Source organism: Crassostrea angulata, chromosome 1 (assembly GCF_025612915.1).
Source record: "Crassostrea angulata isolate pt1a10 chromosome 1, ASM2561291v2, whole genome shotgun sequence".
In the NCBI taxonomy this organism is placed as follows: domain Eukaryota; kingdom Metazoa; phylum Mollusca; class Bivalvia; order Ostreida; family Ostreidae; genus Magallana; species Magallana angulata.
In genome coordinates this window covers 19836767-19862163 of record NC_069111.1, presented here as the reverse complement: position 1 = coordinate 19862163, position 25397 = coordinate 19836767, and the positions used below count along the sequence as shown (strand labels likewise).

General features: G+C 32.4%; 1 pseudogene; it reads right to left on the bottom strand.

Moving 5' to 3' along the window:
* Positions 1 to 6496: 6496 nt before the first annotated feature.
* On the bottom strand, positions 6497 to 10461 carry LOC128178342 (uncharacterized; annotated as a pseudogene).
* Between the last annotated feature and the right edge of the window lie 14936 nt (positions 10462 to 25397).

Below are 25397 nucleotides of genomic sequence, written 5' to 3'. Positions count from 1 at the left end.
TTGTTTGGTTGTTAACTTCAATAGGGATATTTAATTTCACTTATACATATAAGCATTGCAAACATACACATTTTTAAACTTACCTCCTCTGTGTAACCGCAGGGTTCTGCTGGCTTGTCCTGGAAATAAATTCTAGTTATCAGTTTGCATATTAATTTTATTTGTAACTAAGTTTAAAATGGCAAAAAAAAAGAATTGGAAAAAATTACATGTACAACAGTTTTAGTTTACATAAGTAGATATTAAAACTTTATCTAAATTAAGTTAAAATTGCTTAACATAACATCACAAAGACCCAACTATTTATACTAAATTCTGGAATACATGTTACCATAGGTCATCTGTTTAAATTTTTATTCCAAAATTACCTTAATATTGTTTTCACTGTCTATTTCTTCTAAAGTCTCTAGTAGGGCATCCTGAAAAACAATCATCTTAGCATAAAAAATCATGCAAAAAAACATGTAATCATAGTTTATTAACTATTGTATCTCTGATTTTAAAAGTCTATGCCTGTATATGTGCATATTGTTTTGTTTATGTGCTTTTAAGCTATGGCAATACTACATATTTTTTGCAAGTCTCCATCACTTTGGTCTTACCTCATGACTTTCTTCGTTTTCCTCACGATTTCCCTTCTCATCTGCTTCCGCTGATGTGTTCATCTTGAAAGAGATTAAAAACAAGTATTTATTTCACTAAAAGTGAATATTAAAGAGAAAAAATATTAATTTGCCATACTCCTTTATAATTTAAAACATTTCACTTATAAGTTATGACAATAAATTTTCATTTGTGTATATATTTGTATATAAGAGTCCATCACCATATCTCTATATTTTTTTTTACACTTAACGTCATATTATTAATTAAAACTTTATAAAAAAAATTAAAATAATCTTACTCACAGTGTTCTCCAAATTGGCAGATGTTGTCCTCTGCCTGTAAAAGACAACCATAATTAAACAATTAGAAAGTGAACGGTCATTATTAATACACTTAGAAGAGAAGTATCTGTTAAATATATATCAGATTTAAACATAAATTGTCAAGTACAACGTTACAGTTTTTTGGGTTTTTTTTTCCATTTTGTAAACATTTAGATTTATCTTGTAACAAATATGAACACAGCATATTGTAATTACCTGTAATGCAAACAGATATTTTATTACTTATAATGATTATATATTTCAAAGATGTATACCTTGTGTAGGTTAGTTTTGGGATCAAACCGGAAAAACTTTCATTGGAATCATCCATATCCATTTCACCCTGAAACAGAATTTTAAATAAGGTTAAATTCAAAGTAGCATTTTCAAAACCTGTTGGTTCTTTTTCTACATGAAGAAATAGGTACAAAGATCAGTCCCATTGATCATTGAATTGCAACAATATTGTGCAGGGAACATCAAAAAGATTTAATTTTAATGGTTATGAATAAAAGTACATTTTAAACATTAAAAACGAAACTTACATCATCTTCACTTGATGAAAGACATAGAGAAAGCACAGTTCTCTCTTCGTCGTCATTCTGGATGTTCTGTAATAAAAATCAACAAATAAAATTATAAAGTTATGAATCTGTGCTAATAGATTGTGACCCTTAAAAGATATGCAAATATATTCATTCTAAAATCACTTTTATATAGAAAATAAATTATGGTAAATTTTAAATAAATTAAGCAGTCTGGAGATGTCTTCCATCAAATTAAGGTTTCTAGGTCTATAACAATGATCATAGGGTGAGATAATTTCCATTAACTTGCACTCAGCTGCATTTCAACTGCATCACTCACTGAAGACTCCTCTTCATCCGTGCTTTGAAATGTCTTTAAAAAATAATTGCATATACATTACTTAATACATTTGTTTGAAGTGATAAATTATTACTAAAGTGTTTTGCATAAATAAAAAGGTGTTTGCCGTTATTAAATAGTAAGATTATATTCAACTTTACAGGACTTGGCTTTAAATAAAAATAATCAAAGCTTATTACTTACATAAATGTCTTCTGCAGCTTTCTGTGGTGTTTTCTAAAATTCTAAACAAGTATATATTGTAGCTTAGAACTTAACCCATGTTGGTCATCCCAACACACTCCTGTTTTGTTTGAGATACATTATAATTTGATATCAACTTTAATTATATTCTGTTTGTTTTTTCATTCTTTTTTCATCAAAAGTCATCATTGTTTCAACTCTTTTATATAAAAGTGAAAGTCTAGAGAAACAGGTTGATGTGTGTTTGTTTTGAACATTATTTGATGTTATATGATATTATAAATTATTTGTGAATTAAATCGTATTGACAATGTTACATTATCTTTGTCTTTAATTGCTTTGGTGCAGTCATATCCTTAAATCCTGAAAGTGTATTGAAACGGCATAGTGTGGTACAGTCAATAAATAAATTTAATGCTATTATAACTATACCTGCACATAATTGTCTAAAAGTGGTATCAAAGATCCAATTATTGCATGGTCAATTTATCAGTCACAATCCCTGTTTTGAAGTTTTATATGTAAAAAGGGTAGTTAATGTGAAATTAATGATTATTTTGAGTTAGTTCATTTGGTTGAATATATTTAATCAATACAAGCAAATGATTACCTAGAATCTTTGCACCAAGTGTACTGAAAAGGTTAGAGTCGCATCACTATAGCAGTTCGTGAACTAGTGGGATATACTCAAGCCTAAGATGATGAGTTTAAAAAAAGGGGGGGGGGGTGGGCTATTTGATATCTATATGTTTTGGCTGATCTTAACAGCATCATAAACACTAATATTAATGTGTTTATTTAAAAATGGTGGTTTGAAAGTGTGACATAGCTTATTTTGGTTTTGTGTTACACATTAAAACTTTTCATTCTCAAATAAATATTACATTCCAAACTATTTTTTAATGAACATACTAGGATAGATCCACATCCATTGGGATCTCAATATAAATTGTAATAATTCTGCTGGCCAGAAGAGGTCCTTGGTATATTTTTTTTCCGAAAAATATGAAGAGGATTATTTATCTACTTCATACGCGGATCTGGACATACAGCTAGGTGGCATTTACTTATTTTTCTTAAGAACATCGAACAGTATGAGAGGTAACTATTTCATGCTGAAACTAACTTGATATATTCGATTAAAATATGAAGAATAAATATTAAAATAAATAGCAGGGACGCATACATAACGTTATTTAATAGGGAAGGAAACATTTACGCTCCACTTAACTAGTAATTTCCGGTAAAAGAAAAGAGTTCCGTTTTTCCTATATGATATCATGTTACACGAAAAGGCTCGTGAGTACATGAATATAAAAAACCTTAGCTAAATGAAACGTAAATTAAAAACAACACCCATGACTAAGCATGATGAAAAGCTCGGATTTGCTTTTACCGCTTGCATACATTTTAAACGACATGCAATGCACTTTTGCTATATGTTGATATTGTTTGATAAATTGTAAATCTGTAATAACGACTTAATGTTGAACTCTTGAATTTTGTTTCATCATTTAGAATCTGTTCAGATCCTCAGTAATACAACTGAGCTACCATCCGACATCCTAACCCTTTGCCACCAACAATATTGCATTTCACACAGAGAGATATATGGCTATGCGAAGGCAAGGGTTCATATAAGTGTTTGTTGAATAACTATTTTATCTTTAGGATATTTGACTATGTAAAGTGGCAAAATATATCAGAAAACAAATACATTGTATAGCATCACACAGATAGTTAATCCTCATCATGATTTATTTAATGAATACATCAAATGTCAGTAACAAGGCAAATATGGTACTTAGCAAGAACTGGTCACACGCCAGTATGATATACAGACATACTGTATCAAGAAAATGCATCATATAGGTTGAACACAACAATCAAGCAATCCGATCTTTACAGTTTTTAGGTCACCTGAGTGACTATTGCAATTGGTCTTCGTCCGTCGTCGTGCGTCAACAATTTTACATTTTTAACTTCTTAAAACTACTTGGCCAATCGTTACATTTTTTTGGTGTGCAGCATCTCTATGGCAAGAAGATTCTAAAATGTGAAATTCATGGCACTACCACCCCTGGGGTGCTACGGGCGGGGCCAAATATGCAAAAAAGCCAAATTTCCAAAAATATTCTTCTCTACTTCCACACATTTGGGAAAAAACTGAATGCATGGTTATGATGTCCATGAAGCCCTCTACCAAAATTGTGAAATTCATGGCCTCTGGGTCAGGAGTTCGGGCTCTAGGGTGGGGTCAATAGGGCCATATAGTAAAAATGTATTAAATCTTAGAAAATCTTCTTCTCTACTCCCATATATATTTGTTAAAAACTAAATGCATGATTATGATGTCCATGAAGCTCTCTACCTAAATTGTGAAATTCATGACCCCTGGGTTAGGGGTTCAGGCTTAAGTGTGGGGCTAATATGGCCATGTAGTAAAAATGTATTAAATCTTAGAAAATCTTCTTCTTTACTACCATATATATTTGTTGAAAACTAAATGCATGATTATGATGTCTATGAAGCCCTCTACTTAAATTGTGAAATTCATGACCTCTGGATCAGGGTTTCAGGCTCTCGGGTGGGGCTAATATGGCCATATTGTAAAAATGTATTAAATCTTAGAAAATCTTCTTCTTTACAACCATATATATTTGTTGAAAACTAAATGCATGATTATGATGTCTATGAAGCCCTCTACTTAAATTGTGAAATTCATGACCTCTGGATCAGGGGTTCAGGCTCTAGGGTAGGGTCAATAGGGCCATATAGTAAAAATGTATTAAATCTTAGAAAATCTTCTTCTCTACTCCCCTATATATTTGTTTAAAACTAAATGCATGATTATGATGTCTATGAAGCCCTCTACCTAAATTGTGAAATTCATGGCCCCTGGGCCAGGGGTTCAGGCTCTAGGGTAGGGTCATGTATTAAATCTTGGACAATCTTCTTCTCTACTCCCATATATATTTGTTAAAAACTAAATGCATGATTATGATGTCTATGAACCCCTCTACCTAAATTGTAAAATTCATGGCCCCTGGGTCAGGGGTTCAGGCTCTAGGGTAGGGTCAATATGACCATATAGTAAAAATGTATTAAATCTTAGAAAATCTTATTCTCTACTCCCATATATATTTGTTAAAAACTAAATGCATGATTATGATGTCCATGATGCCCTCTACTAAAATTGTGAAATTCATGACCCCTGGGTTAAGGGTTCAGGCTCTAGGGTGGGGCCAATATGGCCATTTAATAAAAATGTATTAAATCTTTAAAAATCTTCTCTACTTCCACACATATGGGCAAAAAAACTGAATACATGGTTTTGAGTCCACTAACTCCTCTACCTAAATTGTGAAATTCATGGCCCCTGGGTCAGGGGTTCAGGACATGAGGGGGGGGGGCAATTTGGCAATATAGTGTTTATGCATATTATTTGTAAAATTAGTCTTCTCTATTTTCACACATCTGTATAAAATCTGACAAATAATTATGTTTACCAGGAAGTCCTCTACTGAAATTTTAATTTTCATGTCCCCTCAAGGATGGGTTTTGAGTCTAGGGCAGGGCCAAAATGAATGTATAAATGTTAATGCGTATAATGTTAAAAAATTATCTTTTTTACTCCCACACACCTGAGAGGAAAACTGAATTCATCATTTTGTAGACCAGATCTTTTAGTTCTTCACCAAAATTATAGGTTTCACAGTTCTTTTTGAAAGATTTCAAGCAGGGAGGTGGTCATCATTACAAATTTAAAATTTTTCTACTCCAGTATGAACCTTATTGATTATAGATGCATATATGAGACTCCTCGACAAGTTTGTGTATGGGTTATATGCTACTCAGGTGACCGTTAAGGCCAATTGGCCTCTTGTTTTTTAATCCCGTGGGAAAAAATATCCTAAAATACCATTTTATAGGACAATTTATCCCATATATACCTTTAAACGGGAATTTTTATCCTGTTTGTAACAACAAGGGAGAAAAAATCCCATGGAGGAAAATATCCCTCAAAGAATTTTTTTCTCCCATAGGACATGGGACAGTCGTTGAAGAAAATCCCACCAGAATATTAGAAATATTTTTACACAAGTCTTACGGAAAGGGTAGCTGAAAGCCCGGACCTTGTCATGTCCGGACTAAAATGTCGCACTGTTTATATTGTTTTACCAGTGATATAAGTTAGATACAAAGAACCAAAAATTAATATTAATTGAAATTGTGCTGAAAACATTAAATCACACCAATAGCTAGAATATTGAAAGATGTAAACAAGAAGTGTATTGTGACGTCACATTTTATTTACGCCCGGCTTCAGCAGGTGAAACTGAAATTTACACCCGGCTTGTTAAACAATCAGATTAAATGTTTTAAGTGACATAGGAAATAATGTAATGTAATGTAATGTAAAGGGATAAATAGTGGCAATGAATATAAATAGATAGTCATTTTCAGAAAAATCCCATATAATTATGATAAACAAATAAAAAACACACCAATAATTTAACAAGATCGAATGTTAACTGTTCATTCTTTGGCTGCCTTCTTCTTCCTCAAGCCCTGCAATGAACTACTTTAACCTGAAAAGTTGTAAAAATATATTCAACGAATACATGTACCATATTTATGTTAAAATTTAAATATATTTTTTTCAATACATAATCATATAATTTTGAATTCAGATTAATTTTAACCTGGCAGATTTATTTGACATGTGTTTTTTCGACATGTATTTGTAAGCTGCTTGGCTATTTGTGATTAGTAAGATATAATAACAAGCAGCTATAATGTGCATTGGCAAACATAAAATTGCACAGAAAATGTGATAAGGGTAATTAAAATCAAAAGTACAAGATTTTAAAAATAGATAGGTAAGACGAATGAGTATTACCGTTGACTGCTTCTTCAAGTTCCTGATGTGTTCATGCAGGGCCTACATCGCCGGAACTGCAACTGTTGATGCTTCCTCTGGACATCTAAAGTGTTGAAACTGGCTCGCCCTTTTTGCTGAAGGCAATGGCAATTCTGTCTCCTTTTAAAGATGGTCCTTCTACCATTTTATCTGGTCCTCTGTCATTTTCCCGCCATCTTGCCATTTCTTTAGGTCTCCATTCATGGCTTCAAAAACCTTGAAGTTCCTTCCTTTTCTGCAACCTGCTGGATTTGCTCTGACTCATTTTGGTACGCAGCGGCAAGGCTGGTGACGTCAATGACCTGATATATTGTGGACTTGAGAAGCCATTCCTTGAAATGCATCAGCATTTTTTCCCCTTCTTTCACGAATTTGAACTGGTGGGGGCTGCTGAGTTGAACTTTTGATGAAATCTCCATCTGTCTGTAGTCCCAGATATTATCAAGACCAGGGATGGAGTAATGGTAATTTGTAATGGTAATTGAGTGTAATTAATTACAAATTTTGATGTAATTGAAAGTAATGTGTAATTGACACATTTTTCAATTACATGTAATGGTAATTTAATTAATTACTTACAAAAAAGGCATGTAATTCAAATTACTTTTCAATTACTTTCAATTACACTGATGAGTATTAATAGGAATAAGAAAGCTGTCCACGATCCATTGTCCCCCACACTTAAAATAGTACAAAAGTATAAAACAATACAAATACAAGATCAAATTAGGAAGAGTACTTAAATGCATTTAAGTTTTATCAAATATACATGTAGTTTTTTTTGTTTTTTTTTACAAACTTATTCACTATCTTATAATGAGGTTCCTAAACTTATGTCAGATATGATTATCAATCTTGTTAATATTTATTAATTTGTTAGGAACCAAATAATTTTGATGGTACACTCAATCTCTTTTACCTAAAATTTTTATTATTTTATTGGAATAATTAATGTTTCCAATTATTAATTGAGTTTGATTAAAAAAATATGTTTATTTTACAAATAAAATCAATGTTATTTGAATTGTATAAACTATTAAGTCATGCTTTTTAATTGCCAGTTTGCCTACAGCTACATGTATGGCTTCAATAAGGTTTTTAAGTTTTTGTTGCCAAATCTTGGTGGGTTTCCTTAATGGCCAATAGACCATTAGGTGTGAATTGTGTTTTGATAGCAATTATAGTCTGCTCTCAACCCCAGATTTACCTAATAACCTGTATTTTTCCAATTTTTAAAGAAGAATTTAGTTGAGATAAATGTTTACTTTCAGTGTCCCAGAAAAGACTTGCCAATGTAGACAGGATAGGTGTAGGTTAACGATCTCCGATCCTTAGCAATCTTTGATAACTTGGAATTTTTTTTATTTGTACCATAGATCTGCCTTTTATATCTGGACAAAGTCTTGTAGTGTTAATATTACACTTAACTCTTTAAAGTACTGGTTAGCTTAATGGCTCCACGGAGACCTACTACATACAGGTTAAGGGGTTTGAACCACTGATGCACCAGTACAATAGTCTTTTCCTCTAATTTGATTTCAACTTGTATATTTATTCCATATATTTATCCCTCGTGGCCAAAGTTGCCTAAACTTCATAAAATACATGGATACCATAAAGAAAATCTCTTTCTATTTTATTTCATTTATAAAGTTTGAACGATAAATAACATTTTAAGGTAGCTCCATACTCGTAAAATTCTCTGAGGAAAGTTGAAAAACCGAACTGATTTCGACTTAATAGACTTAAATGTCATCAATTATTAGAAAAAATATACATGTCATCACACTTTTTGAGATGCCAGATAAACATAAACTAAAGTATATTTTAGCATTAGAAAAATGTATTTTTTTATGTTAAAAGTAAAATCTTGTAGGCAGAAATTTGTTTTTCTTGTTTAATTTTAATGTCAACTTTATCAGAAAACTAAAATTACAAAATTATTTTAAAATTAATCGTTAGAATAAGAAAAACTATAGCATTTAGACATACAACTGAGAGAAAAGTCAGAAAAAGAGTTATTTCCCCTTTGCATCGATAAAATATATAAAAATTTGGAAATTAAGTATAAAATTAGGTGCGAAAATATCTTTAACCTACCAATAATTCTAATTTCATCCATGTGATTATATTCAGATAAAATAAATAAAACTATCTTGCACAATTTTGAAAGAATTCAAAGTTTTACAAAAAAGTGTGACGTCACAGAACACTGGATCTACTTTAATGATGAAAAATATACTTTGAGGCTAAGAATCGGAGAACCTTAAGGAATACTGAACAATTAATAATCATTAAATGAAACTGTACACATGTGTAGGTGTTAATTGTTGCTAAATAATTAGTAAATTTTCATGACAAAATGTGTACATGTCATGTCTGCTTTAATTCAATAAATGTATTTTTCTCAAATGTAATGTGTAATTTAATTAATTACATTTGCAAAGTATTTGTTATTTAATTAATTACATTTGAAAATCCTTGTAATGGTAATGGTAATTTAATTGAAGGTTTTAAGCAAGTAATTGTAATTTAATTAATTACTTTCAAATGTAATTGACCCCATCCCTGATCAAGACGTTGAACATTTGGAATGGGGTGGTATGCCTCTCTTGCCAAATCAAGGAGGATGGGAAGAGTAGGCACAGACTTTCTGGCGATATGCACAGACATCCTTAAAAACATGTGGTCAGCATCCTCATGGGTGTGGCCAACCTTTAGAAATGAGTTTAATCTGTTGGAAAAGAAAAAGAATAAACATGTCATTTATTCATATTTTAAAATACATGGTTTCTCGTATTTTCATGTTTTTTTATCAAAAATTTTCAGTAAGGAATTTATGACTTTTTAGATTGAATTAGTTTCAAACTCTTGTACGAAGGCCAAATTTAGTTTTCATTGTGCATTTATTTTTTGCCCAATCTAGTGTTCAAACTACAGTTTATTTATACCCTTTAAGTTAAACCATATGGTAGCATTATGTATTTCTTAAATATAAGGACTATTCACATATTACTATTTTTGGAAAATCACTATTGTAATATGTTTTAAATCTTCTATTTGAAGAGCAGGAAATTAAAATTCCTATACATATATTCCTACATGTTATATTGTAAATGTACCTCTATTTTGAGATGGCCGGCGCACGCCTAATAAGAACCAGATGGTAGATTTTCTTGAAAATTCGCAAATGTACTAGAATTGATGTACATGTACTGTGGTTTCATTAATTTTCGTGGGTATCAATTTTCGTGGATTTTCTGAAAACCACAGTTTCAAGGATACGTAATTTCGTGGCCAATGATCCTATCAATACAAAATGTTAGTTGAAATTGAACTTCAATGACCATTTAATTTCGTGGATCAACTTAACAACGAAATCCACGAAAATTGGTATTCAAGAATATTGATGAAACCACAGTATATTACGTATAATATGTTTAAAAATGGTATAACTATTGTATTCTTTATAGGAAAAAAACCACACTGGCCTCCTTAGTTAACCATATTAAATTATTACCTTCTTAAGACATCCATACTATAATAGTATTTTTGTTTTTCCGGTCGAATATATTCACTTCAAAAATAGTAACTATGCACTTAACGCTTAATTTTGATGTCGGATGATGATTTGTTTGCTTATAAGTTGTTTTGATTTAATGATCAAATCATTAATTTTGGGTACTGGGCCTTGTGCAATCATGTATATATATTTTGTGTACAGGTGATCTCCTTTTTGTTTTTTCCTGTATATTCTTTGTGGATTGCAGGGGTTTTTTTCTTTCAGGAGTGAACAAAATACGGTTACATAACATATACACAACACTGAACATGAGTTTATATCTGTTGCCCGATAGGAATTTTTTTTTCAATTTGTGTGTACCACAAAAAGTTAAATGATGAGTAATTAAGTACCAATTTGTAAATACCTGTCCAGACCTATGTTGTGTAGTATGACACAGGCAGTAATAATCCTGCATGCTCTTTCAGGATTGGCTCGAAGACCCGTATGGAGTGCACTAAACCTCTTTTTCAGTACACTATAAGTCTGTTCAATTGTTACCCTTAAAACAGAGAGACGAAAAACAAAATAAAGTATGTTGTGTCAGATTTTTTGTAGATTGTCAGAGGTAGGGGTGCGACGATACGCTTGCCTCATGATACAATACGTATCGCGATACTGACCTTATGATACGATACACATCGCGATACCTACGATGTTCATTACATTGCACATAAAAGGTTTCATTTAATTTCTAACAGTGTTTAACATTCTTAAAATGTTTAACTTGTTACAACGTCATGTTTCTTGAGAAAAATCAATGCATCAGCATTACCTGGATGAAGTGCAGATCTTTGGACTGTAAAAATGTCCTCTGCAGTGGAAAATACCTGTTCACTGGGCACAGACGTGCACTGTTTTGTATTGCCGGAAGCCATTTTGAAACATAGTTTAAAATCCAAACCGACGGTTAAAATATTTCCTGATCGAGAAAACCGAACCGCGGCTTTTTAGAAAGGTATCGTGAATCGAATCGTCGAACATAATTACCGTGATACACCGTCTCATGGTTAATCGTTTCGGTAATAGGTCTGGTAACTCGCCTGGTTCTGCAATGAGCGGAATTAAAGGCGCATGGTCTTGGTTTAAGTCAAAAATTGGGTTTTTTTCCGATTTTAATGTTTAAATGCTTCAGTACGGCATTTTTAATAGCTAACCAAAATTTAAGTGTCTTTCAATGAGTTATAAGCGAGATACAGAGTTTTAAATTCAATTATATGTAAACAAAGCATTTGTTTACGTTTTGAATGTTGAACTTTTCGACATATATGAATGATTACATGACAAAAGATTGTGAGCCTTGCATCTTGCCTTATAACTCTACGAATGACTTTCAGATTTAATTTGAACGTTAGTAATGCATTGTAAATAATACGAACAAAAAAAAGGAATTTGAACAAAATCGTGACCATGCCCGTTCAAATCTTTGTGATGGTGCTGTTTCTGTGGAGTTATACGGAGTCATCAAATATGGTAAATCGTTTTAAACCGTATACCGAATCTCCATGCAGAGTTCCTTGAATTTAACTTCAAATAAATACATAATTATATATGAGAAAGAAATAAAGAGATAACTAATGTCTAAATGATAGTTATATTTGCTATTGACATACCTTCTTCCATGATTTTGCACAGTTTCGACTCGCGAAATATTCTTAAATCATGAACACTTTCAGGCCACTTTGCTACGAGATCATTAATTCTAAATGGAGGGTCACACGTCATCTATTGATTATAAACAATATTATAGCTGCTTGGTCCGATTTTTTTTGTTATTACAGTATAAAAAAATTTTCTATACAAACCATTTATCTTAGAAAGTTATGGACTTTCTCCTATTTACACCAGCAGAATCATTCTCCTTTCAAAGTTAGAAATATTCAAAGTAAATAAAAATAATTTCTTTTTGGGCAAACGAAAAAACAATCCAAAATGCATCACGGGAATGTTTAGAAAAGGAAACAGTTTGGTTTCATCCCCCGAAAAATCCTAAATGCTTTTGACAAGTCGCAAAAAATCATACAAGAAGATTGACCTTGATCAATTGTTCTTAAAATATGGCCGTGCGTTTCTATTAGCTGATAACCAGTCGAGTGACCCGGTAAAAATCCAGCTTGATACTTATAAAAAAGATTATTATCATGAAAAAAGTTGTATACATGTACATGTCTAAAAATAATTCGTTCCATTATCTTAGAAACACAACTTAATAAGGAAACAGGTCTATAATTCGACATTTGTGATGAGTCGCCTTTCTTATATAAAGGTAAATTAAACATTGGATATTTTCCAAGAGCTTGGAAATGTACAGTTTTTTAACCAACGATTAAATAATTTACATAGAGGCTTTGCTATTGTATACAGTCATAGTATTTTTAAGCATTTTATGACTTATGTTATGTGGCCCCACAGCTTTGTTTACTTGAATGATTATCACATTTTGTTCAGAAATACATACATCACAAATAAAATTGTTGCATTCAGAGTTGAATTCAGGTAATCTAGCGTCTTTGTCGTCTAAACATGAAATGGAGGAAAAATAATCATTAAGAACCTCAGCCTTTTCTGCATTGGTATAAGCTATGGATTGTTTACCGTTTTTTAAGGCAAATTGCAATGGGGGAATTTCGGTAGACATTTTAATATCAAAAACATTCTTCAATAATCTCCAGTGTAATTTTGAATTATTTTTACTGGAATCTAAAAGATTAATCTCTAAATTGTTATAATTGTCAATTCCATACTTTTTCATATTGCTAAGTTTATTGCGTGATTTTTTAAACTTTTGCATATCTAAAGCGTTTCTAGAATTTATTGCAATCTTCCTTAAACGGTTTCTTTGTCTAATCTCTTTCCGTAAGGCTGAGTCAAACCATGGTTTATCTTTGGGTCTGCTAGTTACAGTTTTTTCGGGAACAGAATTCCTAATATGCGATAAAAATGTTTCTGAAAAATTCTTGGCAGCTTGATCTACATCATCGGCCCCCATTATTAATGTTTCCCAATCTGTGTGTGTAATAAGAAAATTAAGTTTATCAAAATCCGCATTTTTTTAAAGCCAAACTTTGCGCTTGTATGCACTGTTGAGATTTAAATTACTTTTAACATAAATATATGTAGCTTTGTGGTCACTAATAGTATGATGCACATCTAAAACTCCAGCGTCGAAAAATAAAACGTCACGTGTTACTAGAATTGGGTCGATGAGTGTGCTCGTGTTTTGTGTGACTCTTGTCAGTTCGGTGATTGTGTTTTCTAAAAAGTGACTGGATAGTAAATATTTGACCAAGTGAGTGTGTGGGATATTTAAAAAAATCAACATTTAGATCTCCAACAACAATAATCTTGTCAGATTCATAATAAGCTTTTTCAATGGACCAAGACAAATTTCTCCAAAAGAAGTTATCGCAATTTGGAGGCCGATATGTACAACAGAGCAAAATATTGCAGGTAGGGTCACTTATTTCAACCCAAATGCATTCAATATTTGTTGGTTCTAAATCAATGCGTCTTTTCACTCTAGTGAGTTTGATATATATATACAATAATACCCCCTCCAAAACTATTCCTGTCTTTGCGAAAAATTGTATAAAAACCATCAATAAATAAATTTCGGTCTAAAATGGAGGAGTTTAAGTGAGAATTCGTTAAACATAAGACATCAAAATCTGAGACTCAACTTTGTAAACTGTCTAATTTGTTTCTAATACTTCGAATATTAAGATGAAATTTGTCTAAAGTATTGTTATATTATATTGTGTTCCAGTACCAGGCCCAGGGTTTGTCTCAATATCTCCTGATAGAAATTATAGCATGAAAATGACTTGAAAAAATCAGTAATTATAACTAAAGACTGTTGCGCAAAACACATCAACAATGTTTTATACAAGTTTCCAAACCACATTAAGTATTGAGGTTAACATTTTAAAAGTACTCTTAATTGAAACAGATTAAGATAAAAACATTTTTTCACACACCGTACACAACAGTATAATAGCCCAATCGCGGCTCGGTATTGTTCTATTGAGTCACCCGCCATTGAAAGACGTTGATTAACGTTAATGAAACTATGAGAGAGCACTGCGATTGAAAAGACAGGTGTGATATCTACATGTCTCTTTCATATTAAACTTCTTTTCTCATATTTAACCAAAGTCATCTACGTTATTTGTTTATGATTTAAGAGAAGAAGTTTGCAAATTTAGCGATCCACCCCTGCACTATTTTAAAGCAAGAAATGATGTATAAACTTCTTTCCTGCTTTCATTAAAACTCATCAGAGACATAATCTCGCGGTCCCTCTTGTAAAGTATCCCCAATTTATCTATTTAGCTTTAAAATAGTTAAAAATGTTGTACGAATTTGAAAAATAATATTAATGTGATTATTTTATACACAATTGGTCAATTTTTTGTCTTCAAAAATATTAAAAAGAGTCGGGCTCAAGATGCAAAGAAAGTCTAAGGTCATGGTCAGATATACAGACAACTTTCTTCCCGGCAATCTTGAACGTGGCCATGATGTTCACAAATTCCTCTCTTGAAGACAGATGAATCTTTTGGTCATTGAACATACCAATTCCGTCACCAGTCTTACTGCCCTGCCAGCTGTGCTTTTTGACAAGCTTAAAGTATTGCCAATTGTTATGTGAAATGAACCTGTTGCATAAAATCTTAACGAAACCAACACTTGTTGTATGGTAGTGAGGTGTTGTTTCTTCTGCTAGCAAACTGAAGATTGTCTTTGAGTACGTCAACAATAAAAAAAATATTGCTGCATCTCTCAAATATTTCGTTGTCATTTACTCCTTCTCGTGGATTTGATCTGAATCAGAAAAAAAAAACATTGGTGGCACATACGTTTGAGAAAAAATCTCAAATTTGAGAAAAAACTAAAAGTCGAGTCTGAGTTTGAGAAACAAATTATTTGGTGGCACAGTTTGGTGAGAAAAACTCAAATTTTCTGAGAAATCTCAGATCTGAGAAAATCGCCCCGAAGCCTGAACATGATCTGTTGCATTTGATCCTCGGACCTTAATACCCAATGTCTTATTCTCTGTATTTAGTTTCTATGAATATGAAAAGAAGTTGAGAGAAACATTTCTGACATATGATAAAGACATTTCAAGTATTGGACTACATGGTTCTTTGCCCCATTCTTACCCCAATCATTGGTCCTCTTACCTCACAAATTTGCGAATACAATATACAAACTGCATGATAAAGGACAAGGACCAATTGCACTAGGCCATGAAAGTGGCTCTGGTAATGTTAAAAGTTGGATGACTTTACAAATACAGTGATTAGATATATTGGTATGATATGCTTTGAACAAGAAAACCTGGTCAAGCATACACAACTCTCAAATAATAATGCAATTTACTGAGCAAAAACAGTTACAAAACACAATTTGTGATACTAAAACTAAACATGGCTGTGCATATAAATTCTTGATACATAAAATATAACATACTAAAACCACCCAAGCAACATTCATAAATATATATGGGCCAATTTACTTATCCAGACTGTAAGCAAAATCATTCTTTATCATTTTTTTGTAACTGGACACACTATATAAACTTAAATGGAACTATTGATAAAACGAAACATATTACAAAATTTTCAATAAGTTGGAATTTGAAAAGTTGGAAGAAAAACTTCAAAAATCAAAGAAAAAAACCTCCTTTCGTTAATGACAATGTCATTATCAATCCTTTAAGAATACTGTGTATAAATGTGTACAATAGGCAAAATTCCTCAATATGTGCTAATAAAACAATTTTGCTGACGATGTGAAGACTTCTCTGCAGATATGACAGAGACTGCCTCTCTCCTCCAAACTCTGCAGTACAGACAGCATAAGCAATATGACCACAACACAAATAAGAAGGTATGCATCACTAAATCTGTCAGAGCTGATGTTGCATGTTGGTACCTTTGGCATTCTCAGAACCTGCGTAAAAAAACAGAAGAATGTGCTTTCTGAAATACATATATGCCAGATTTGGTGCATTTTCTCACAACTCTATGCATATTGCAAAAAGAGTTCATTTTTAACAAGACGTCGCAACATATTAGATAAAGCATAATTAAAGGAAAAAAATGTGTACAAAAGAAATATTTTACACATAAAAGTTTATGGATTAAACGATTGGTTTTCAATTCAGAATCCGTTCAGTTAATTGATATGTTATTTATGTCTCTGATAAAAGCAATGTCATTCTCAATCTAAAGCAATATCAGACATAGTTCAATTGTGGGTTTTAAGTTTAAAATAAAGAACTTCTATTTGATAGAGTAAGGTCGTTATACTGCAAACTTTTCCTGGGTTCTGAGCTGTGCATGTCTGTGCCTTGTACCTTTACGTAATCTATCCCTCGCCCACGGCCGAGGAGATCAGCCACGGCTGTACTACCTAGCGGTAAGCGGTTAATATCCAATACACAAGATTCGTATACCGCGACGAACACTTACATGCATATGAACGTGTTTGAGTTTTTATAGCCGTAAATACAAGAACTGTTTTAATATTTTGTTATAAAAGTTTGTCCATTTTATATTTATTTAATTAAACAATTAAGTGTAAATTAATATTTATGAACGATATCACTCCAAATCGGAAAGATCGTCAGATATAAATTAATGGTTGGTTTGTATATCTAAAATATTTTAATAAGTGTACAAGTAATGTTTTAAATCAACAACAACAACCCCCCCCCCCCCCCCCCCCCCGCAAATATAGACCATTCCTCGCACATGGCCGAGAAGATCCGGTGTAACGAAGAATTTTGACCCGTGTTGAAAATTGACCCGGGGTTCATTTTTCCACGTTGAATATTGAGACCAAAGTTGTTGAATAAAGACCCTAATCCGTTGAAAATTGACCCGCAACGTGGAATTTTGATCATGAAACCGGTTCAAAATTAAACAGCAAAGAAGCACAAATTAACGAATCAATGTTTATAACTCGAGTTTATTTAATTAAAAATTATCTGTTTTTACATATTTATTCTGCAAATTAACATGTTTACACCATTCAAAGGGGGGGGGGGGGGGGGGGAAATGAGACTTAAATGATTATTTTTTGAATTTACAAATAATTCCTTCAAATTTTTAATAACTATTTTATTCACAATAGACTTTTCGCATATAATTTCTGTTTTGTGTGATATCTATATAATAAAAAAAATATATATGTTTTTTAAAAAAAAAATATTTGTATACATGGTTACACGTTAAACTATCCAATTCAGAAAAAAAAACTCTTTTTTTTAAATTCACTGGAGAAGTGTACACATATAAATAATTTAAAAGTTACAATACGTCATATTGTTTAATTAAGGTCTTCCGTTTCCAACGGAAGACCTTATTGTTTTCGTACTGTTTCTTATTATTAAGGTCTTCCGTTTCCAACGGAAGACCTTATTGTTTTCGTACTGTTTCTTATTATTATTAAGGTCTTCCGTTTCCAACGGAAGACCTTATTGTTTTCGTACTGTTTATTATTATTTTTTTTTTCCAAATTTTGTGCACGCGATTTCTCGAAAACTACTCAACCGATCTGAACAATTTTTTCACAGATGATGGGAAATTATCTGAATTTTATCTGTTTTTGAATTTTTTGTCGTCGTCACTTCCGGTCCGGATTTACGGTCGATTTTGTAATTTTTTACGACCAATTTTGTGCAGAGTTGATCTCAGAAACTATAAGAGATATGACTTTGAAATTTTCAGGATAGGTAGAGCATGGTTTGAAGTTGTGCACTATTTAGTTGTTTTGCACCAGTGGCGCTATTTCTTGGAGCTCGCTTAGGCACAAAAATGGGGTACAGATTTCCAATAAAATCAAGAAAAAGGGGCTGGCCCCTTTAATTAGGGACCAAGAGGCTCGTAAATTCTATTACCAATAACTTGAAAACGATAAATATTTTGTTATGCATTATAAAAATCAAAGTTGTTGATCTCTACATTATCGGTTTGAAAGAGTCATCGTCAGGCCCATGTCTGACATAATTTGGGTTTTTAGCTCACCTGAGCTGAAAGCTCAAGTGAGCTATTCTGATCACATTTTGTCCGTCGTCCGTCTGTCCGTCTGTCTGTCCGTCTGTAAACTTTTTACATTTTGAACTTCTTCTCTAAAACTGCTTATCCAATTTCAACCAAATTTGGCACAAAGCATCCTTATGTGAGGGCGAATATAAATTGCAAAAATAAAAGTCCGATCTGTATTCAAAGCGGAGAAAACCTTGAAACTGTAGAAAAAGGGGGGTGCATTTTTAAAAATCTTCTCCTCAAGAACTACTGATTCCAATTCAGCGTAGTTTGGCATAAATTATCCTTATGGGAAGGAAAATATAAATTGCAAAAATTAAGTGCTAATTCTGTTTCAAATCTGAGTTATTACGAAAATAATAATAAAGGAAATGAGTGTTTCAATCAGTTTAATAGCTTCGGGTTCGGCATCCGGTAATCCGGCATCCGGTAAAATGGGTAGGCAGGACTTGGTCTGGGCAAAACAAAGATTGGCAGTTATTAATCTGCCAATCTCATTAAAATTTCAGGATATTTGATGGACTAGTATATTTGTATTCGCTGTAAATATTGCTGCAAAATAATGCGTATTTGGAATCGACGATTGTCGATCTGCCTTGGCTTTTATTTTGCCACGGCCCGGGTTTGCATACCCATTTTACCTAAACTCGTATTCAATACTTCTAAAACGAGGTTCTTTGTTTAAAGCAGCCATGACATTATACGAAAAAGGGTCGATCTGACTATGATGAATTTGCTTGTTGTGCAACAGTTCGCGTATGAAGGGAAATCTTTGAAACATGCAAAATATATTGTTGCCGATTTTGTGAAGTAAATTGAGGCTAAATATTTCAATGCGTTGACAGTTTTCACACATGACGTTGGTGTTAGCTTGTTCCGATTTTCGTTTCGTTTTCATTATTTCTGCTTGTAACCTGGGAACTATCGTCTGTATTATTTCGTGATTTTTACGTATCAAATCAAACAGAGACTTTGGTAAATCAAACAGTTAACTGTTTACCTGCGCAAATTAAGCAAAATCTGATGTATCAAAAAATAATGAAATACAATTCATTCTATCGGTAATTCGATCGGCATTATCTTTTGCGTAATGGTAGATTAATGCAATAGGTTTTGTTGCGATGCTCGTCATTTTCTCGAGTTTATTCAGTTTAAATAAAGTTTGACATTGCTGACGGAAATATGTAGGTATATACATGTATATATATATATGATTCATTTCGAAAAAATAAATTGTGTTCTTTATTTGTTATAGTGAATGTTTCTTGTGTTTAATTGTTTTCAATTTCTATTTACTAACCATATTTGAGTGTTAAGCTTCAAATTATAAGCAAGATACAGAAATTTTCTCACAATTCCATGTTTGTACACATGATCTTAAAAACTAAAGATTAAAAAAGTAAAAAAATTGTCAATATTTATTAAGAAAATTTTCAAAGTCTGTTCGTTCAGAAACAAACTTTAACATCTTATTGTATTGTATACTTTTAACATGTTTTCGTCATTATTACTCCTACTGTACATGTGATCCTTCACTGTGTTTGTGTACATTTGGATAAACTGATTTTGAACCTCAAATACCAGTGAACTGGTCTTGAGTGAATAAAAGAATATAAAATCTTAGGCCATTCTTTTTTTTCATTTTAAATGCTGAGTAGGAAATACTAAGTTAAAAATCATAAGCTGAATGTAATAAACTCATGTGAACAAAATATGAATCAAACCTAGGCGAACTGTGAGCTCTGTATCTTGCTTATAATTCTACGATTGACGCTGAAATTTTGGTTGAACATTAGAAAATCTCTATGAATTAGAATATGTTAAATACTTGTACAAACAAAATAAAAGAATGATACTAGTATTCTGTATATATCTACTCTCTGGGGCCCTCTCTTTATACAATAAATAATGTGAAATCTACATCAATTTTGATAGTTTTTCAGACACGAGTAAATAAAAACATCTTTAAAACAGTTTCCATATTTCTGACACATTTCTGTTGCGGGGATAAAGTAATTATCGCTATTCCTAAGAATATCACATCGGAAAATTATCCTGGTTTGTACGCGAGGTAAATAACAGTCATTTACTTATAATGGAGAAGACAAATAAAATTTTTGAATGTTTTTAATTTGAGGAATTGAGCACATTGAGGTACAATTTTCTTCTTCACATCTATACATGTAGGGTTTTTAAAATAAAAAACTATAACTATTATTTTTTTTAAGTAAGTACTGAGTAGTTGATGAAAAAATGTACCTATATGCACTCATATATTTTGATCGCTTTACAACGTGGGGGGGGGGGGGGGGGGGGGCGGGGGGGCAGAACGAAAATATAGGGATTTGGAAGTTAACAACTTAACAGTATACCTCTACCAAATGTTTAGTTTTATATCTTGCGTAGAATTTTCTTATTCTGGTAGAAAATAGTATTTCATGAAGGTACAATAATTATCAAAGATTACATGTATACAAAAATAAGTGTAAAATTCGAATACTTTACAATATTTATTTTTTGTTTTTCTACCGAGGGACCATATGACACAATATCTTTTGAACGCCCATTGTTGCTCAGGTGAGCGATGTGGCCCCATGGGCCTCTTGTTATTCTTTATCTTCAAATTTATTTATTTTTTTTTTGGGGGGGGGGGGTAATTTTGAAATTGTATCGATATCTCATGGTATCATCTTATCTAAAAAAAAAAATCGGACGGAAGACCTACTCGTTACTCGTAACGAGGTCGTATCTAGTTATTATTATTTTTTTCCACGAATTTTGTGCACGCGATTTCTCGAAAACTATTCGGCCGATTTCGACCATTTTTTCTCAGATGATAGCCAGTGGTCATAATTCTAGAAGTTTTTTGAAATTTTGAAATCGGCACTTCCGGTTCCGATTTACGGCCGATTTTGTCAGTTTTTACGACCCATTTTGTGCAGACATAAACTCAGAGACTATCAGAGATAGGAATATGAAATTTTCAGGATAGGTAGACCATAGGTTGAAGTTGTGCACAATGTAGTTTTTTGGCGCCAGTGGCGCCATTTCTTTGAGCTCGCCTAGGCTCGAAAATTGGGTACGAATTTCGAATCAAATTTTTCATACGTTTTGTTCTGTATCTTTTTATGAGTTGATATTTTGTCAAAACATATATAACAAAAAAGGTAGATAATCGAAAGTTCTTTTCAACAAAATCAAGAAATAGGGGCTGGCCCCTTAAATTAAGGGCCAAGACACTCATAAACTCTATTACAAATAACATAAAAACGATAAAGATTTTGTAATGCATTATAGAAGCAAAGTTGTTGATCGTACCAATATCTATTAGGAAAAAAACATTGCCACGCCCATTTATTTCGTAATTAGGGATTTTAAGGGGCCAAAGTACTTAAACTTTGACAAAAAATAACTAGAGAAGTATACATATTTTGTTAGACATCATAGAAGAGAAAATGTTTGAATAAATGATTTAAATTGATTCCACTTATCAAAACACGCATTCTGTCCCCATTAAGGATCTAGAGGGCTGGCCCCTAAAATATTCAATCATTTGTATCTCAAAAGTGATCAACAATTTTAGATGGATGTAAGAACAAAAAATGTTAGTATTCATGAGACCTTTCGTATAAAATCAAGAAAAAGGGGCTGGCCCCTTTATTAAGGGGCCAAGGCACTCTTAAACTCTATCACAAATAACTTAAAAACGATAAAGATTTTGTAATGCAATATAGAAGCAAAGTTGTTGATCGTACCAATATCTATTAGAAAAAATTATTGCCACGCCCATTTATTACGTAATTAGGGATTTTTAGGGGCCAAAGTACTTAAACTTTGACGCAATATAACTAGAGAAGTAGACATTTTTTGTTAGACATGATAGAAGAGAAAATGTTTAAATTTATGATTGAAATCGATTCCACTTATCAAAACACGAATTCCTGTCCCCATTAAGGATCTAGAGGGCTGGCCCCTAAAATATTCATACATTTGTATCTCAAAAATGATCAACAATTTTAGATGGGTGTAAGAACAAAAATTGTTAGTATTCTTAAGATCTTTTCAAAGAGATCAAGAAAAAGGGGCTGGCCCCCTTTTTTTTGGGGGGGGGGGGGCAAGAAACTCGTAAAGTATATTACAAATTACATTAAAACGATTAAGATTTCGTAATGCATTATAAAAGCAAAGTTGTTAATTGTAGCAATATCTATCTGGAAAACTCATTGCAACACCCATTTATTACGTAATTAGGGATTTGTATACATTATCTGAAAGTGTGTGTGTGTGGGGGGGGGGGGGGGTAATTCTAAAATTATATCGATTATTCATGGTATGATTAAAAACAGAAATCGCAAGGAAGACCTACTCGTTACTCGTAACGAGATCGTATCTAGTTATTATTATTATTTTTTTCCACAAATTTTGTGCACGCGATATCTCGAAAACTATTCGGCCGATTTCAACCATTTTTTCACAGATGATTGCCAGTGGTCATAATTCTAGAAGTTTTTTGAAATTTTGAAATCGGCACTTCCGGTTCCGATTTACGGCCGATTTTGTAAGTTTTTACGACCTATTTTGTGCAGATATAAGCTCAGAGACTATAAGAGATATAAATATGAAATTTTCAGGATAGGTAGACCATAGTTTGAAGATGTGCAGAACGTAGTTTTTTTGCGCCAGTGGCGCCATTTCTTTGAGCTCGCCTAGGCTCGAAAATTGGATACGAATTTTGCATCAAAAATTTCATACATTTTGATCTGTATCTTTTAAAGCTGCTTGGTCCGATTTTTTTGTAATTACAGTATCAAATTTTTTTCCATACAAATCATTTATCTTAGAAAGTTATGGACTTTCTCCTATTTACACCAGCAGAATCAGTCTCCTTTCCAAGTTAGAAATATTCAAAGTAAATACAAATAATTTCTCTTTGGGCAAACGAAAAAACAAACCAAAATGCATCACGGGAATGTTTAGAAAAGGAAACCGCTTGGTTTCGTCCCCCGAATGATTGGGGTAATTCAACCCGCATGCTATGCATCGATTGTAAAGAAAGCAGACTTTGGAAATATTAGCGAACAAAACGTACACATGTTTTTTGTAATTTGTCTGATCATATCGACCTTTATTTAAAGCGATGTCAAAGTCGTAATACAACCATACCCGTCTCATCGTCAGGGGTGAAATTTAACATGAGGCGAAATAACGCGGTACCTTTTAATGTCGTTTGTTTTGTTAGCAAATTCTGTACGTATTTTCCGTCATTGAAATTTGGCATAATTGATGGGTAAAACTACTGCAATGTCTATTATTATACATATACTAAGCATAGCCATCGTTTAAAAGCGTGCATAAAATTTGATATAAAATCGGACCAAGCAGCTTTAATAAGTTAATATTTTGTTAAGACATATATAACAAAAGTGGTAGATAATCAAAAGTTCTTTCCAATAAAATCAAGAAAAGGGGGCTGGCCCCTTTATTTAGGGGCCAAGACACTTATAAACTCTAATACAAATAACTTAAAAACGATAAAGATTTTGTAATGCATTATAGAAGCAAAGTTGTTGACCGTACCAATATCTATCAGGAAAAATCATGACCACGCCCATTTATTACGTAACTAGGGATTTTTAGGGGCCAAAGTACTGAAACTTTGACGCAATATATCTAGAGAAGGAGACATATTTTGTAAAGCTTTGTAGAAGAGAAAATGCTTGCGTTGATGATTCTAATCGATTCCATCAATCAAAACACCAATGTATGTCCCCATTAAGGATCTAGAGGGCTGGCTCCTAAAATATTCAATTATTTATATCTAAAAAATTATCAACAATTTTAGATAGACGTAAGAGCAAAAAGTGTTAGAATTTGTGAGACCTGTCGATTGAATTTAAGAAAAAGGGACTGGCCCCTTAAATTAGGGGCCAAGACACTCGTAAACTCTAATACAAATAACTTAAAAATGATAAAGATTTTTCAATGCGTTTTTGAAGCAAAGTTGTTGATCGTAACAATATATATCAGAAAAAATCAATGCCACGCCCCTTTATTACGTAATTAGGGATTTTTAGGGGCCAAAGTACTTAAACTTTGATGCAATCTATCTAGAGAAGTAGAAATATTTTGTTAGACATCATAAAAGAGAAAATGTTTGCATTTACTATTTAAATCCATTCCATTAAACAAAATACCAATATCTGTCCCCATTAGGGATCTACAGGGCTGGCCCCTAAAATATTCAAACATTTGTATCTCAAAAATCAACAACATTTTAAGATAGGTGTAAGAACAAAAAATGTTTGTATTCTTAAGACCTTTTCAAAAAAATTAAGAAAAAGGGGCTGGCCCCTTTAATTAGGGGCCAAGTCACTCGTAAACTCTATTACAAATAACTTAAAACAATAAAGATTTTATAATGCATTATAGAAGCAAAGTTGTTGATCGTAACAATATCTATCAGAAAAAATTATGGCCAGGCCCATATTTTGTTAAGCATTGAAGAAGAGAAAATGTTTGCATTGATGATTCTAATCGATTCCATTAATCAATGCACCAATGTATGTCCCCATTAAAGATCTAGAGGGCTGGCCCCTAAAATATTCAATCATTTGTTATTCAAAAATGAAGAACAATTTTAGGTGGTTGTAGGAACAAAAAATGTTGGTATTCGTAAGACCTTTTGAATGAACTCTTGGGAAAGGGGCTGGCCACTTAAATTAGGGGCCAAGAGACTCCTAAAGTCTCTTACAAATACCTTAAAAACGATTAAGATTCTGTAATGCATTATAGAAGCAAAGTTGTTGATCGTAACATTATTAGTTTGTAAAACTCATTGCCACACCCACTGATGACGT